Source organism: Temnothorax nylanderi, unplaced genomic scaffold (genome assembly GCF_030848795.1).
Source record: "Temnothorax nylanderi isolate EJ_2023f unplaced genomic scaffold, tnyl_v1.0 TNYL_tig0056_pilon, whole genome shotgun sequence".
Taxonomy (NCBI): Eukaryota; Metazoa; Arthropoda; class Insecta; order Hymenoptera; family Formicidae; genus Temnothorax; species Temnothorax nylanderi.
The window spans coordinates 901,314-915,740 of record NW_027249118.1 but is presented as its reverse complement, the minus strand read 5'-3'; the positions used below and the strand labels follow the sequence as shown (position 1 = coordinate 915,740).

The 14,427-nt window shown below is 36.2% G+C and overlaps 1 protein-coding gene and 1 long non-coding RNA gene across 3 annotated transcripts in view; one reads left to right on the top strand and one right to left on the bottom strand.

Moving 5' to 3' along the window:
• The window catches only part of LOC139773039 (uncharacterized), a 291,846-nt gene that overhangs the window by 36,120 nt on the left and 241,299 nt on the right, over positions 1-14,427 (bottom strand). The gene's annotated exons all lie outside the window — the stretch shown is intronic.
• Positions 8,840-12,271, top strand: LOC139773044 (uncharacterized). 2 transcript variants are annotated; one of them, XR_011718249.1, is made up of 5 exons: positions 8,840-9,205; positions 9,304-9,647; positions 10,528-10,661; positions 10,792-10,915; positions 11,005-12,271. It is a non-coding gene; the product is annotated as an uncharacterized lncRNA (long non-coding RNA). The 2 variants fall into 2 exon arrangements; XR_011718248.1 differs by having other exon boundaries at positions 10,792-12,271.

Genomic DNA, 14,427 nt, shown 5'->3' with positions numbered 1-14,427 from the left:
TTTAAATATTAATTCTAAACTTGCGCAATACGCAATACGTAATAATATAATCATGTTATATGCGCATATTAGACACGTTTGCAAATTGGTTGCGGACTGTATATACACATAAATTTCAGTTTAAAATTTATTATTTGCAGCGTTACAAATACATAATAGTTTTCAACCGTAAGAAGGATTACGATAAAAGCTACTCATTAAAATTTTCATAATTGTCTATATATTGACTGCAAAATATAGGCAAAATTACCTATATTGTAACAACAGGAAAATCCAAGGGAAACTTTCGAGATAGAAAGATTCCGATAAAGTGAAAAGCAGGACAAGAGCCAGCGAATAGGAGGATTAGGTGGCCATGCGTATGAGACATTTTCGTTCCCCGAGAGAGAGAGAGAAAGAGAGAGAGAGAGGGGGGGGACCACTCGTGAGAGCACGATCCGGAAGCTTTCGGAAGGACTATAACGATTTTCACAGTAAACATTTGCCCATAGCTTACGCTTGCTCCTGTGGCTCAAGTTAAATTGCCTTCAAAATTGCATCTCCGCGGGCGATGTGCTGCAAGAGAACTCGAGCGAAGAGTACTGTCGCGAATCACTCGCATAAATTTCAACCCTAAGCTTCAAACTCGCGCAACGGTAGTCGCACGTGTAATTAGGTGATAATAATGATAAGGAATGTTTTAACGGAAAGTACTTGAGACTTGATCACAAATGCGGCCAGATTTTTATGCAATCTTGCTTTTCTATAGAAAATGTTTATTTTGTAAACACGAACTATCTTCAGCTCTTCTTCAATGAAGATTGAAAACTGTGTGATAACAAAAAACAAATTTTTTTATAAACGAAGATTTTCTAGGCCGTTGCCAAATTCTAACAGTCTTGCAAACTAATTGTAAATTTATTTGGAAATAATGAATGCAATTGATATGCAGTACCATATTTTGTTTGTAGATGAATTTAAAGAAGTAATGTAACTAAAATTCTATGACAGAAAGATGTAAAAAATGTTAACTATCAGTGTAAGCTTCCTCTTGCGGCAACACTATTGCCAAAAGTGTAATCACTTAATCAGCATCATGATGGTCCAGTGAGTAACAAAGCATTGTCCATTTGCAGTGGCAAGTTTGGAATTCCAGCCAATATATCTCAGTTTTTCGGAGTAGCATATGTATCTATTATGTATGTACATAACGCAGCACCGGCCAAACGAAAATCTGTGCCAAAATTATCCGACAAATTAAATGATTTTAAAATTAATATATTCATTTTTACTTACAGTTAAAGAGTACTTACAATTAGAGGTAAACAGACTGGTGTTTATCCGTATCCAAAAATCAAGCTTGAAATATAATTTTGGTGATTTCAATTTTTTCGAGAGAAAATATGAATAGTACATGGCAAATATACGCAAATTAAATTTTGTGTTCAAAATTTAAATTAACTGAAATTGCTCCAATTCAAATCTTTGTTTTTATCTCCGACATATCCAAAATAAATTTTAGACGGTAAAAGTTTCTGTTTTTTTTTTTTTGGTAACTGTTTACAGCAAATTTTCGATCACAGTAACTTCCGATCATCTATTTAACCGACGATTAATGATCACGAAGAAGGCAGCAAATTTGGTAGTAACGTGGATTAGGCGCACCTATACTGTGCATCGACAGAATGCAGTGGTGCGTAAATCGCGAACATAGGACGGATACATATGAGAGAAAGAGAAAGGATAAGACCGAGCATAATGGCTTTCCAATGTACCGTGCGAGTGCGGAGCGAAACACTAGCGTGAAATATTTATCGCTAAGCAGTCGAGATAATGCACGCGCAAACTGGAATTTACTTGATGCAAGGAGTAAGAAGGACGTTGCCAGCCCTTCACTCCGTTCTCAGGATCGTTTTACGTTAATCCTTTCAACCCTCCAACGAGTATTACATTACTCGCGTTTCCTGTAAAAGTATTTTCACATACTATATGTCATAAATCTAATTGGTCTTTTTATCACAATGGTTTTTGATCACAATTTAATTCATACTGCTTTGCGTGCATTATATGTATCAAAATTCATACATTTTAGTTAGTAATATAAAATGCATGATATATTACGAATGAAGTTGAAAAACTGTTTTTATCAAACAGCCTCTGTAGAAAGTCTGTTTAGAAAGCCTGTGTGTGAAATTATAACAACTTTTCATAAAATCGCTGAGCATCTAGAGGGAAGGAAATTATTCACATATGTGAGTCGGTTTTTTATATCTTCCATCATCACACGACTGGTAGAACAGAATTCACATAACTACTACTGCATTCATTTGTTTTGTCTGAAGTTTCTACTACCTCGGTTCGGTAGGAACGTTTAGTTGCTTGGTATTTATTACCTTGCATCTCCCACCCATTGCCATTCTCGACTCTCGACGGTAAAGATGGTGCGCATTAATTTACTTAACGTCCGCAATACAAGAGACTCATATTTCTTTTAGTTTACAAGCTAAATTTAAGGCTAAATAAGGATTAAGGTGTCTCGGCTCAAGAAATAAACGGATGACATTGAGTATATTATGCAAAATGTTTCATGAGTCATTTTACTCCGTGGCGACGAGTTCGTCACTTTCTGTAAATCACAGGAATATATTCTTTATAAAAGTTACAAAGCATCATTTATTTTCTTTTCATTGCATAATCGCATCTATTTTATGTTAATTTTATTTGCATGTGTTACTTGTGTACACGTTATATTTCTGAGTTTTAGATTGTGTTTCGCGACAATCTTTCTTGTATAGTAATAAAATATTGTTAAAGATATAATATAAATGTAAGAAAATTTAATTTTTTCTTATTGTTACAAATTAATACTTAAGTGTAATACATTTATATGTATGTATACACATATATCAGGTAAAATTATAAAATAAAGAAACAAATATTTTGTGAGATGTAAAATAAAAAATAATTTGTCACAGACGATAAACTAGAAAAGAGGCTGTACTTTTTCTAATAAAATAACCTACGATGAAAGAGATTGTTATAGAACTCATATATATTCCCCTGAAAACGACAGATTCGCACGTAAGCTTTGTAATTACGATGCTACGTACTCTCCAGAATTAGTTCCATCTGTCAAAATATGTCTGGTGTCGTCTCGCTGAATTTAATTTCCAAAAGCGGATGTTCTATTCAACGGAATTAGTTCATGTAACTTGAATTGTGATAAAATGGAAGCTAAAATTTATGTCACAAAAGTTGAAAATACAATCTCTGCGAAGAAAAACTGCGTGCGTACCATGCCATTTATAAAAGTTGCGTGATTTATAGATCAATTAGAAACTTACGTAAGGAATAATTCATCGCGTAGCTGAAATTCCGCAGCTCATTTTCGGAGGATCATGAAATTTCACGTTACAAACATTCTATCGTGGTGATCGCGGTTTGAAAAACAGACAATTACAGTAAAACCGCCGAGTCATGGTGCGAGAATACTTTCACAGACGCGGATTAAAGTAAGAACGACGACGAGAGACGGGAATAAGAGTAAGAAACGGCAACGCCCCTTAAGTGAGCACGATAGAGCAACCTCGGTGGTGTATTATTCCAACGGACACGCGAAATGAAAAATGAGTCCTTATAAATGTGAGTTTTGTGTAGAGATGGAGCTGGAAAGCGTCACATCGTGTTACCGAAGACGAGGAAGTCGACTGCTGAGCTCGAGTGCGACCAAGTACAACGCCGCGCCATCCGTTTCATTAATAATTACAGCTTGTGTACCCGCGAAAATTACTCCCTTTATCCACCCTCGACGAGTACCCACTCTCCACCCTCTCTCCACCCTCTTACGTGTTCCGCCAGCTCCTCCCTGTTCTCTTCCTCGATTCATCTCTTTTCCACCCTCCGTCATGCTATATGCGTTCATGGTTTATGCCATGCCATGACGTATACCTCGTCTTCATTCGTATTGTGTCATTGTGTGTTTGCGGAACTTTACTAGCATTTTATGCACCACTGCGCGCGAAATAATTATTTGTATAATAATATACAAGCGGAGCTGAAAGACTTTCACTAACAGAGAATTAAGATATACTCGTATTCCAGCATTACATTACATTACATTTTGCTTAAGAATGTGGAAAGGTTAATATTTCGAAATAAAATAATATTGAAATAACGAAGATATTGAAACAAAAACACTTTGATCGTTGCAAGCTGTCAAAAGATGACAATAAATAATAATTATTGTAAAAAGCATCTCCAATGTTATATATTTATATGTTCATTAAGAATGTTTGCAAGTACATTATGAAGCAGAACGCTTACGGCTTACGGGCATTGTTATTTCACTTTTATATCACTTTTAAGGCTTTCGAAGTTGCACCGCTTGTAATGAGAAACTTGGAAACATATTGCGGCCGTATTAATGGATCCTGGTATATATATTTCCCGGTTTACGTGTTGTGCGTTTATCGCATTGCAAATTCAGGACAGAGCCGAGAGACGTTCATCTTGTCGTCCGCTCGTTGGAGACAGATACGAAACTGCTTCAGTCGGGTAATATCCGTCGCTTCCGAAGAAAGGCACCTCTGTCGTGCCGTAAGCCGCGATATGCGAAATCGTGCAGTAGCAGGTAGCTACGAATTAAGGAATTAAAGGCAAATAGCTATCTCTATACAATTCTACTTTCTGAATCAAGCGCACGGATTTTCCTTTATGTGATTAATTAATTTATTCTACTCTTAAATTCATATTTTATTTTTATTTTATTACAATATTTTACAAACTCAACGCATAGAAAATAAATCACGGCATGTGTAAGAAACAAACTTGATAAAAAAATTTTAATGTGTCTGAAATAAGATAATTAACATTATCATGTAATAAAAAATATGATTCTTTTCGTTAAACTGCTTTACAATTTTATAGCTCTTGCAAAATCTGAACAACTCGAGTATATATATACATGGTAACTTTAGTAAATCACAACTTTGGCAAAGCACGAATACTTGGATTCATCGACTTTGATGTACGTAATATAGATATCTAATTGTAGGTATGTATATTCTATCGATACACACACCCACGCACATAATATATGTGTGTATATACATATATTATATATATATATATATATATATATATATATATATATGTATGTATGTATTCGGTCATCTGGTGGAAAGGTCGTCGAGTCGTGATCCATAAGTGACTTTTGCTATCTTAATAGAGTTTCGGGATGTTGAAAGCTCTTCGTCTCTGCACACGTACCCTTCCTTCCTTTCATGAAATAGCATGGCGAATGATTTCCGACGGATCGAGTATTCGTCGCGTCGCAGAAATCAATCGGAAACGTCAAGACGTTAATTCGATTTCGTGGATTTACGGCGCGGCCAGTTAGGACTGAATGCAACGAGCCATCATTTCCTCCTTCACCATCCGTTATTGATAGAAAATAAAATCGCTATCATGTTTGATATCATATCTGGCAAGAATAGATGCTATAATCATTTGTAAAGGGTGTTCTGACAATTCTTCTAAAAAATATATAAAATTACTAGATATATTTCTGGAAAATCAGAAAATAGAACATACATTTTTTTAAATTGTCAATGTTTCTGTCTAAACAATACTCGTATATGCTTCAGATTATAATACATATTATTAAATTACAAAATATATATTATTAATTTGCATAATGGCAAAAACATGATACTGTATTAAATTTCACACACAAATTATTAATATATGCATTATTAATGAAAATACAATATGTTATACAATATGCGGTTATATAATTTCTTTTATTATAAATTTTATATAAAACATGCATATATAAATTTATTCTATATAATGTTAATATAAATAATATATAAACGCCGCGAGAAAATAATAATTCATTTATCTGTAATTGTGAATAAAAGTAATCGTTTGTCGGCTTCTAGGGTTATGAGTACTAAAATTTGTTTCGTCTAGATTCTGATGTGTACCAAATTTTATCAGGCTCAACAAATACAATCTCGCGTATATATTTGTATAGGTGACTATGCGGCAAATGTACAAAGTTTCATCTATTCTGAGATCACTCGTAGATGTAACAAAAATAATTAAAGTTATTAATCTTTAGATACGTGAACGTGTTCTATGTGAACTCCTCAAGTCTCTCATTCTATTTCGAGATAAGCGTGAACAAGAAAATAGAGATAGAGAAGGCTGGTTGAACGGCGAGATTTAAATTCCGAGTTGGCAACATGCCTTTCCGAGAGCGCGCGGATTTAAGCATTATTTCCTGCTATTCTTCTCTTTATTTCCAGAGCTATATTTGTTAACATTTCATCAAAAGTATGCTATCGACATAATAAAATAAAATGTGTATGACACGCAATTATTTCTAATAATAATTGTCTTTCTATCGCAGTTATTATTTTTTACGATATTAATCTACATTGATCTGGTTTATGTTTTTCGAAATTCAAATAATACCATTACATACTAATAATAATGTTTCAGTTACGATTGGTAATAGAATATCCTCATTATGATTATTTTACTCTGCATTTCTCGTGCATGTGATTTGCAATTAAATAGATTTCTCTGGTTCGTTTCCAAATTATATGAGAATATTCATCTACACTACAGTATTGAATTTATAATTATCGATTATAATATCATTGCAATAAGAAAACTTTCAATTGACTGGGATCCGTATCGTCGCTCCATTACTGCTTGTATTTAAAAAAATATTGTGTAGTAACAAAAATTTCAAATTTTGCAGAGGCGATGAGGAACGTGACGAGAAACGAGTAGCTATAGTGTGGCTACTAGGTAGCATTGTCCGAAAATCATTGTCAGCATAAACATAGCAAACATATGCGGATACTGTCCACTGCACACTGTGAGGATGGCATTGTGCCAGCCGGGAAAGTTTCACCGCCACGATTGTGCGGGTGCCGAAACTACGCCGGGAGAAACGAAATGGGTGCGGACGCAGAAAACTCTTCTGAACGTACGCAAACAAATTACATACGGTTATGCTAGCGAAACACTGTTCTGAAAGCTGAGCAACGGATAGGAAAAGAGAGTAGCGAGAGGATTTCGACGTTCGACGTTCAAGTTTCGCGAATGAGTTTAAGATTTGTGATAGATTGCAACAGTTATGAGTTGTGATCTAGCTTTCGCGCGTATTTCCTTCCGCTTTTGAAGAAATTTTGCATCGGTTTGATTTTAGCAAAAATTTAAATTGAAGACTATACTTATTATTTTCGGTTCTAATGGTGTTTCCATTAACCACTTACCTATAAATAACAATTCAGTGAAACTTTGGTAAAATCGCGCGTGGGAGTTAAAATTAAGATGGAAGCACTATTTTCAGGATATATATATTTCGCCTACTTCTGTATATTAAAAAGAAATATCAGTAACGTACGAAGATCGATATATAATTGAGTTTAGTTTAATATATATTTAAGATTAATATTGCTTGAACAGTAAAGCAATTTTTATTAAAGTAACGTCGAGCTCGATGGACCAGCTTAAAGGAAGTGCAATTTTCTTGGAAAATTTGCATGGTCAGAATGCACTTTTCTTTTATAAGCTTCTTAAATTGGCGCCTCTGAAATGGAAGCCGCGGCAAGCGGACAAAGATAGTTGCGAGTGGTTTCAGCGGGATGAACATTCAAGAGCTCGAAGTTCATTTCGGGGGTAAGCCGTCGGGGTGTCCTACTAACGTCTACGACGCCTCAGTCGAAATGGCAAATTCGAAAGTGCCAAATGAGGTGAGAGGGTGCGCGAGAGATGAAGAAGTTGACGGAAGTCATAGAAAGATTTAGCGGATGTATGCGGGGGTGTATATTATGGATATAAGTATTATACATAATTCGTTACAGATAAAATCTCAGATAAAATGGATGATGAAAAATCAGATAACAGATCAGATATTAATAATAGCATGCTTATTTAACCCGAGAACGGACGCTGGGGCTACTTAAACACCCCAGTGTCGAAAAAATGAATCTCACGTCAAAGTAATACCACGTATGCACCGTAGACTCACATATGCACACGGAGGGTTAAGTTAGTTCGAAATTCAAAACTCCTTCGTGAAAGAGTATAAAGAGTATAAAACATCTTCTCATCTTGGGGAAAAAAAACCACTTCTCAATCTACTTAAGAATATTTTCGCGTCTATTTTAAATATTTATTTGTCCTGGATACATTCAATCAAATAAGTTTTCCATACGTATATATTTAAGTATTTTTAAATGTTATTAAAATGTCTCAAGCATAGCTTGCGTGAGATTCCACGAAAATTTATTTAATGAATTTAATCCATTGAATCGGCCGAATCTTGGATCATATCTCTTTATTTCATGAATATATTTCTGCCAACGCGTTCATTACATCAAGCTGTGCGAATCATGATGAGAGATACAGGATACAGGTGAGCGAATAACCAAGCGTGTGCGCTCAGTGACTGATAAACTGAGACCAACGACGCCGACGGACGGACGTACGATCATGTACGAACGGATATTTCGTCGACACGAGTAAGTGTGAATTGCGTGTAATATGTGCGTGTGGTACGTGGTACGCCGAACGTGTGGTGTGTGGTGTGTGGTGTGTGGTGTGTGGTGTGTGGCGCACGTTCAATTGGTTTGTATCGCGACTATCAAGAGTGCGACGCACGTTTGTCGCCTGTGTACGCGTGGCCGACTCGATTCACGTATCTGCGTATGTATGAAAGGGTGCGACTGTAAGGGTGCATTTTGGCGCGGGTGTTCCGGAGCACCATCATGTTTGTAGGTGACTGGTGAGAGCGTGCGGTGTGGCCCGTGTGGCGCAGTAAACGGAATAGGAGGCAAGACGGAAACTCTCGCCGCCGCGCCGCGCCCGCGCCCGCGCCCGCGCCGCGGAGACGGAGGTAAGGTAAATTGCTACAAGACGGATCATAAATATCTCGGAATAGCGTTATATATGTGCAACAGCCTTCGTTAGGACGGGAAGCACCACAGCTTGCTCATAGATTCCGCATCCTTCCCGCTGTACGATGCGAATCAATGGCATAAGCAGCTGCTGCAGCCAGCTGTTACGATGTTGTCGATAATGGGGAATCTTGTGAAGTCGACTATTCTAAACCAATCGAATATATCCTTGGGCAAGCGTAATGTCGAGGCGTATATCTTGCATGATACTATACATTCTCGTAACATGCTTAATCAAGCTTTGTCAAGTAATATATTTTTCTCACGTAGTAAAATAATTACGAAATTGTAACATCTCTCGACCATATAAATTGGGATAACCAATTATATGTCGATCTCTTTTCAGCAAATGATGCGAGATAAACAACAATCTCGACATTTGCGCGACGTACCAAACCCTGTCTTCAAGAATCGGTATCTAGGCCAAGGACGGCCTATTGCACTCGACACAGTTGCATACTGCGCGCGCAGGATACAATTAATGGTGCAATTTAGCCAGGGTCGAGAGTCGCTCTCGCCGTTCACCAGAACGATACGGCCGAGACCGAGGAGGAAGAGAGAGACGAGCTAGTTGGAGGATAAGAATGAGGAAAGCTGATAGTACCTACGCTAGTTTGGAAGAAAAAGGTATAAGGATAATGCGAGCAGAGCAAAATAATTTCACCAAGATAAAAACGAGATAGATGTTATGTAAGTAAGCTTGCCATAACCGGAATAGTGGCCTCTTTCAAAAATTAACCCATCTACTCTCTTTTATCGCTTCCTCGCAGATATTGCTTCTCATCACTTGCCGATTGATTTTTGCAAAGACCCAATATTTGGTCTCTTCCGATCATACGAATTGAATATTTATAGATTTCTTTTTTAATATTAACTTCATTTATCAATCTTTTGGGGAACACACATCATATCTATTAAAGCTTTGGTTTGAATTACAAATCCATTAGGAATATGGCAAAGTTACATTTTTTTTAATATATTGCATATTGTAGAAATTATATCTTTCTGTCATATCTAACATATATGTTTAAGAATCAATTACATTTATTACATTATAGATCAATGCGAAAGGTAGAGAAATTGATGCACTATGTCAAAACCAAAATTTTAAAGATTGAAATATTTGATTTACATAAACGATTGGTTTGGTTTGTAGATTTGCAGAGAAGACTCATTCCTATTTCTCACATCCTTTCCAATCGCTTACTTTTATATTTAGAATAATAACAGATTATGTCACATCATGCAACTGCCTTTAAGAACTTTTACTATAAGTCGGTGGCTCAACATAAAAATAAATTTGAATGACTTTTAAAATCTTGTGGAGTTAATTTCTCTTTAAGAAAATCAGACCCATCGAATTTCCTTGCTCTAACGTAAATAAAGATAAAATCAATTCCATCAAATTTACAAATTCAACGTCCAATTCCGATAATCTCGGAATTAATATTTTTATAGATCCCTTCTTGTTTTTTAATAAATCAATTATCAACCAATTAGAAATAGTGAACAATAAGTAGTTGATTAATCTCTCAAACGCAGTGATTCCTATAGATGTGTCTTATTGCAGTTGGTTTTGGACGTCGATGTATCTTCAGCAAGATGTTCGCTTTCTACATTATTTAACAACATCCTTAACCACCAGCTAAAATTTTGTTAATATAAGCATCAGATGCCGATAAAGCTTTTCATATGAAATTCGTGGTAAGCGTCGAAAATAGCTCTGAACATTCGCTATGTCCAACTCTTTTCGAGTAACAAAACAAATTTTGTCTTAAAGCAGAATAAAATTTTTGGTTGCACTTGGAATTATATTTAGTATTTGGAATTTCAGGAATTTCTCTCCCTGCCCTTACACACACACATGATTTGTAAAATAGGAAATATGAAATAGAAAATAATAAGATCGAGCAAACATATGTTTTAAGAACGTTGTTGATAAAATCATTCATTTTTGAGTAAGTACAACTCTTTATGATAAGAACGTTATGAGTTTCGAGACTGTTGTAGGTGCGAGCGTACTTGAGAATCTTTCTTTTTTTTTCAGCAATCATGTCTTCGCAGGCTATCCTGAGTACCTGCCAACACTTTCAAACGTGAAGAATGCATCTCGTCCGTGGATTATAAGCTCGACGAGTTGCGCGTGCTCGAGCACGTTTCTTCCCACTTCGTGTCTCGCAATCTCCTTGTAATTGGAGCCTCTCGCATCACCCCGCTGCTCCGCGATTTCCTTGTGATTGAAACGACGTCGTGTATACGACACGCTGTTTGGAATTTACGAGCAAAATTGGTTCTCGCGTATATATTACCTACAAGGCACCGCAATCAGACACTCATTCGCGATTAAGCAGTCTCATTGTCGCATTGTCAAATATAAAATTCATCAAGTTTAGGTATAGATTGCACATGGGGCAAAATCTCATTTGATCTTGCATTTTGGTAAATTATTTAAGCGAATAAAATATATACAATCAATTTTTATCTTTAATTTATAGATTGCAATATTACATTATCGATAAATGTATTTTTTAATCAAACTTAATGTACATATTTTACGGTTATAACATTGCACAGGATGTCAAGTAAATGTTTACTTTCGGTTATCCTTTTTTTTAATGTTCACAAAATTATCAGAAAATTCCTTTTATTCCGCATTGCGGTATTGCACAAATGAATAGCAAGAGTTGCAATCAATTTTATTACAATTTTAAAGGATATTCAAGAAAGAGAAGAAGAAGAAGGGGGGGGGGGAGAGAGAGAGAGAGAGAGAGAGAGAGAGAGAGAGAGAGAGAGAGAGAGAGAGAGAGAGAGAGAGAGAGAGAGAGGAGAGAGAGAGAGAGAGAGAGAGAGAGAGAGAGAGAGAGAGAGAGAGTTTAGCCACTGTTAAATAAATAATTCGTGTTTGAATTAGTTTCACGTTACTTTGTTTCAGAGTCAAAATTATAGGTGGTTACTGGAGAATGGAACAGAGTTTCAAATGTACTCAAAGACTTGTTTGCCGCAGAACGAATTTTCCCTCTGTAATGATAGATAATGCATTTTCCCGTTAACTTTTACAGCGCAACAACAAAAGTATCAACTTTCAGTAAAAATACAGTTTTTATTACGTATATTACGCGTTATCATGGTATGGTTAAAATTTAAAAAAATACGTCATATGAAATGAATAAAATAATGTAGCAAATTTACATATACGTATATATGTATATGTGTATATATAAAATTTATTATATCTCATGCTTTTTCTTCACACAATATAATATTATATTATAATTTTATGAATAATGTAAGAGTTAATAAATTTGTCATCGCCACATTAGTTATATCCTAAAATAAAATTAGATACAAGTATTAAAACTTGTTAGATAAACTCGTTCTCAAGAAATCACTTTCATAGATATGACGAACGATTGCGCTACGAGAGGGAAAATGTAGATCGCTGGTCAAAATAACAGTAAAATCACTGGGATGTCACAGGAAAATAGAAATAGAAATAGAAATAGAAATACGTGCCATATCAAACTGTGACAGTGAACATCGTTTATCTCCTTGAGATAGGAAGCCTCGGGATGTGTAAAAGCACGCGTTCTTTTCTAGAAAATGAAAAGAACCTAAGATGAATGAATTCGCGTAATAGAATAAAACCAGTTTGAGGACAGATGGTTTGTCGGATCCATTAGACCTTCTGTCGTGTCTGACGACTCACGAAATAAAGCAACATCGATTAATTCACATTTTATCTCTTCAAAAAGGATCCTTATCGTCCTGTGATGCTCCGTGTATTCCTCGATTTCAATCTCGTTCTGATCTTTACTGACAAGTTATGAAGTTAACATTAATAGTTGACATTAAAATCTCAGCTATCATTATTTTATAAACCTCCCATGCACTTTAACAGACATTTCACAATAATTACGCTATTGCGAAATAAATCATTAATTTTATACGCCATTTGCCGATAGAAATTATCGTCGTTCGAAGCTGTAAATATTTATGGTCGGAAATTACAGCCGACCAGGAATGTCCAAAAATTGATGTTGACTTACTGTCCTTGTCTCGTAGCTGGAAGCTGGATCCTCTTTTGACAGCAGTGGCTTAATGCAAATTTCACGGGACGACTGGTGTCATAAAAGCCGCGGTTTAGATATCAATTTATCACCGCTTTCTGCTCGGTAATATCGCATTATTTCCTACCCTTTCTGGTCCTCGCGGCCGGCAACAATGGCGATGAGCAATCAATAGCACTCACAACCCGCCTCTCTTTCGCGCACCTCCCTCTGTACTCCCTCAACCTTGCCGCATCGTTCAGCCTGGAGGGAACTTTTGGTCATTTTTCATCCTCATGTCCTATCGACGGCCGACATTACAGTATGAAGACTGACGTGTACGCCATCGATGTGCGAGCTATGCACGCATTACTGCTTCCATTCTTCGTATTAACTTGGGGGGACTGGGGAGTACAAGAGAGAGGCCGAAAACAGTGAAATAGATAGCCGCGAATTAATTTCATATGGAAACATCCACAAAACAAATTGTATGATTTTTAAATCTTTTATAATGGGTCGCGTACTTAATATGTACTTTTATACTAACAATAAGTATAGTGAAAATAAAATGCAATATGTCGAACAAATTAATCCAAGTGAGAATTTAAATAGGCGGTCCTGCTGTGTATAAAAATTAGCGAATTATAAAAAATCGTATTTGTGAACGAGACTTCTCGAAACATATGATTATGTTTTGTATACATATTTTATTTTACAAAAAACAATTTTTAATAAGGACACTATATGTACAAACATCTTAAGACATTTATGTGCTCTTTCTTAAAGTTTCGTTGAATAATGGATAATCATAAAAAGTTCAATTACGCTTTGCCCTCAAAAGAATCAAAACAATTCTTTTCAGCCATATATTGACGCGAGAGTCTTAAACCTGTCGAATTTATATTTTACGAATTATGAAACCGATATTATGATAGCGCCATAGGTGGGGTGACTGAAAGTAAAGAGCAGGTTCGAGACATCGCAGCGAGCCCAAGGGTGGTTGGTGCAATAAAGAGCAAGAGCGCATATAAGCCGTGGCTGTTAGTTCGCAGCCTGGTCACGACACGGATAGGTTGCGGCATGAGGCGGTTTCCATGGAGGACAGGGCAGCCCGGAGACTGGAGAGACTGCATTATGCATCCAAAAGTGGCTGGCTACACCCAGCGGCGATTGGACTCCTAATGTGATCCGTGCACAGGGGGCACGCTTCCTCGTAGAATATTCGACGTCTGATAGAGTGCAGGAAAGTATCATCTCTGAAAGATTAGCACCCCGTTTTCAGAAATCCGATATAATTGATAGAAATCTGACTCTTTCTTTAAAAGAGTTTTAATGTTCATATTAATGTTCATAATACGTTTTGAAACGAGTACCAGCGACGTAAAATGTAAAATATAAAACACCGGAAATATAGGAAACTTTCG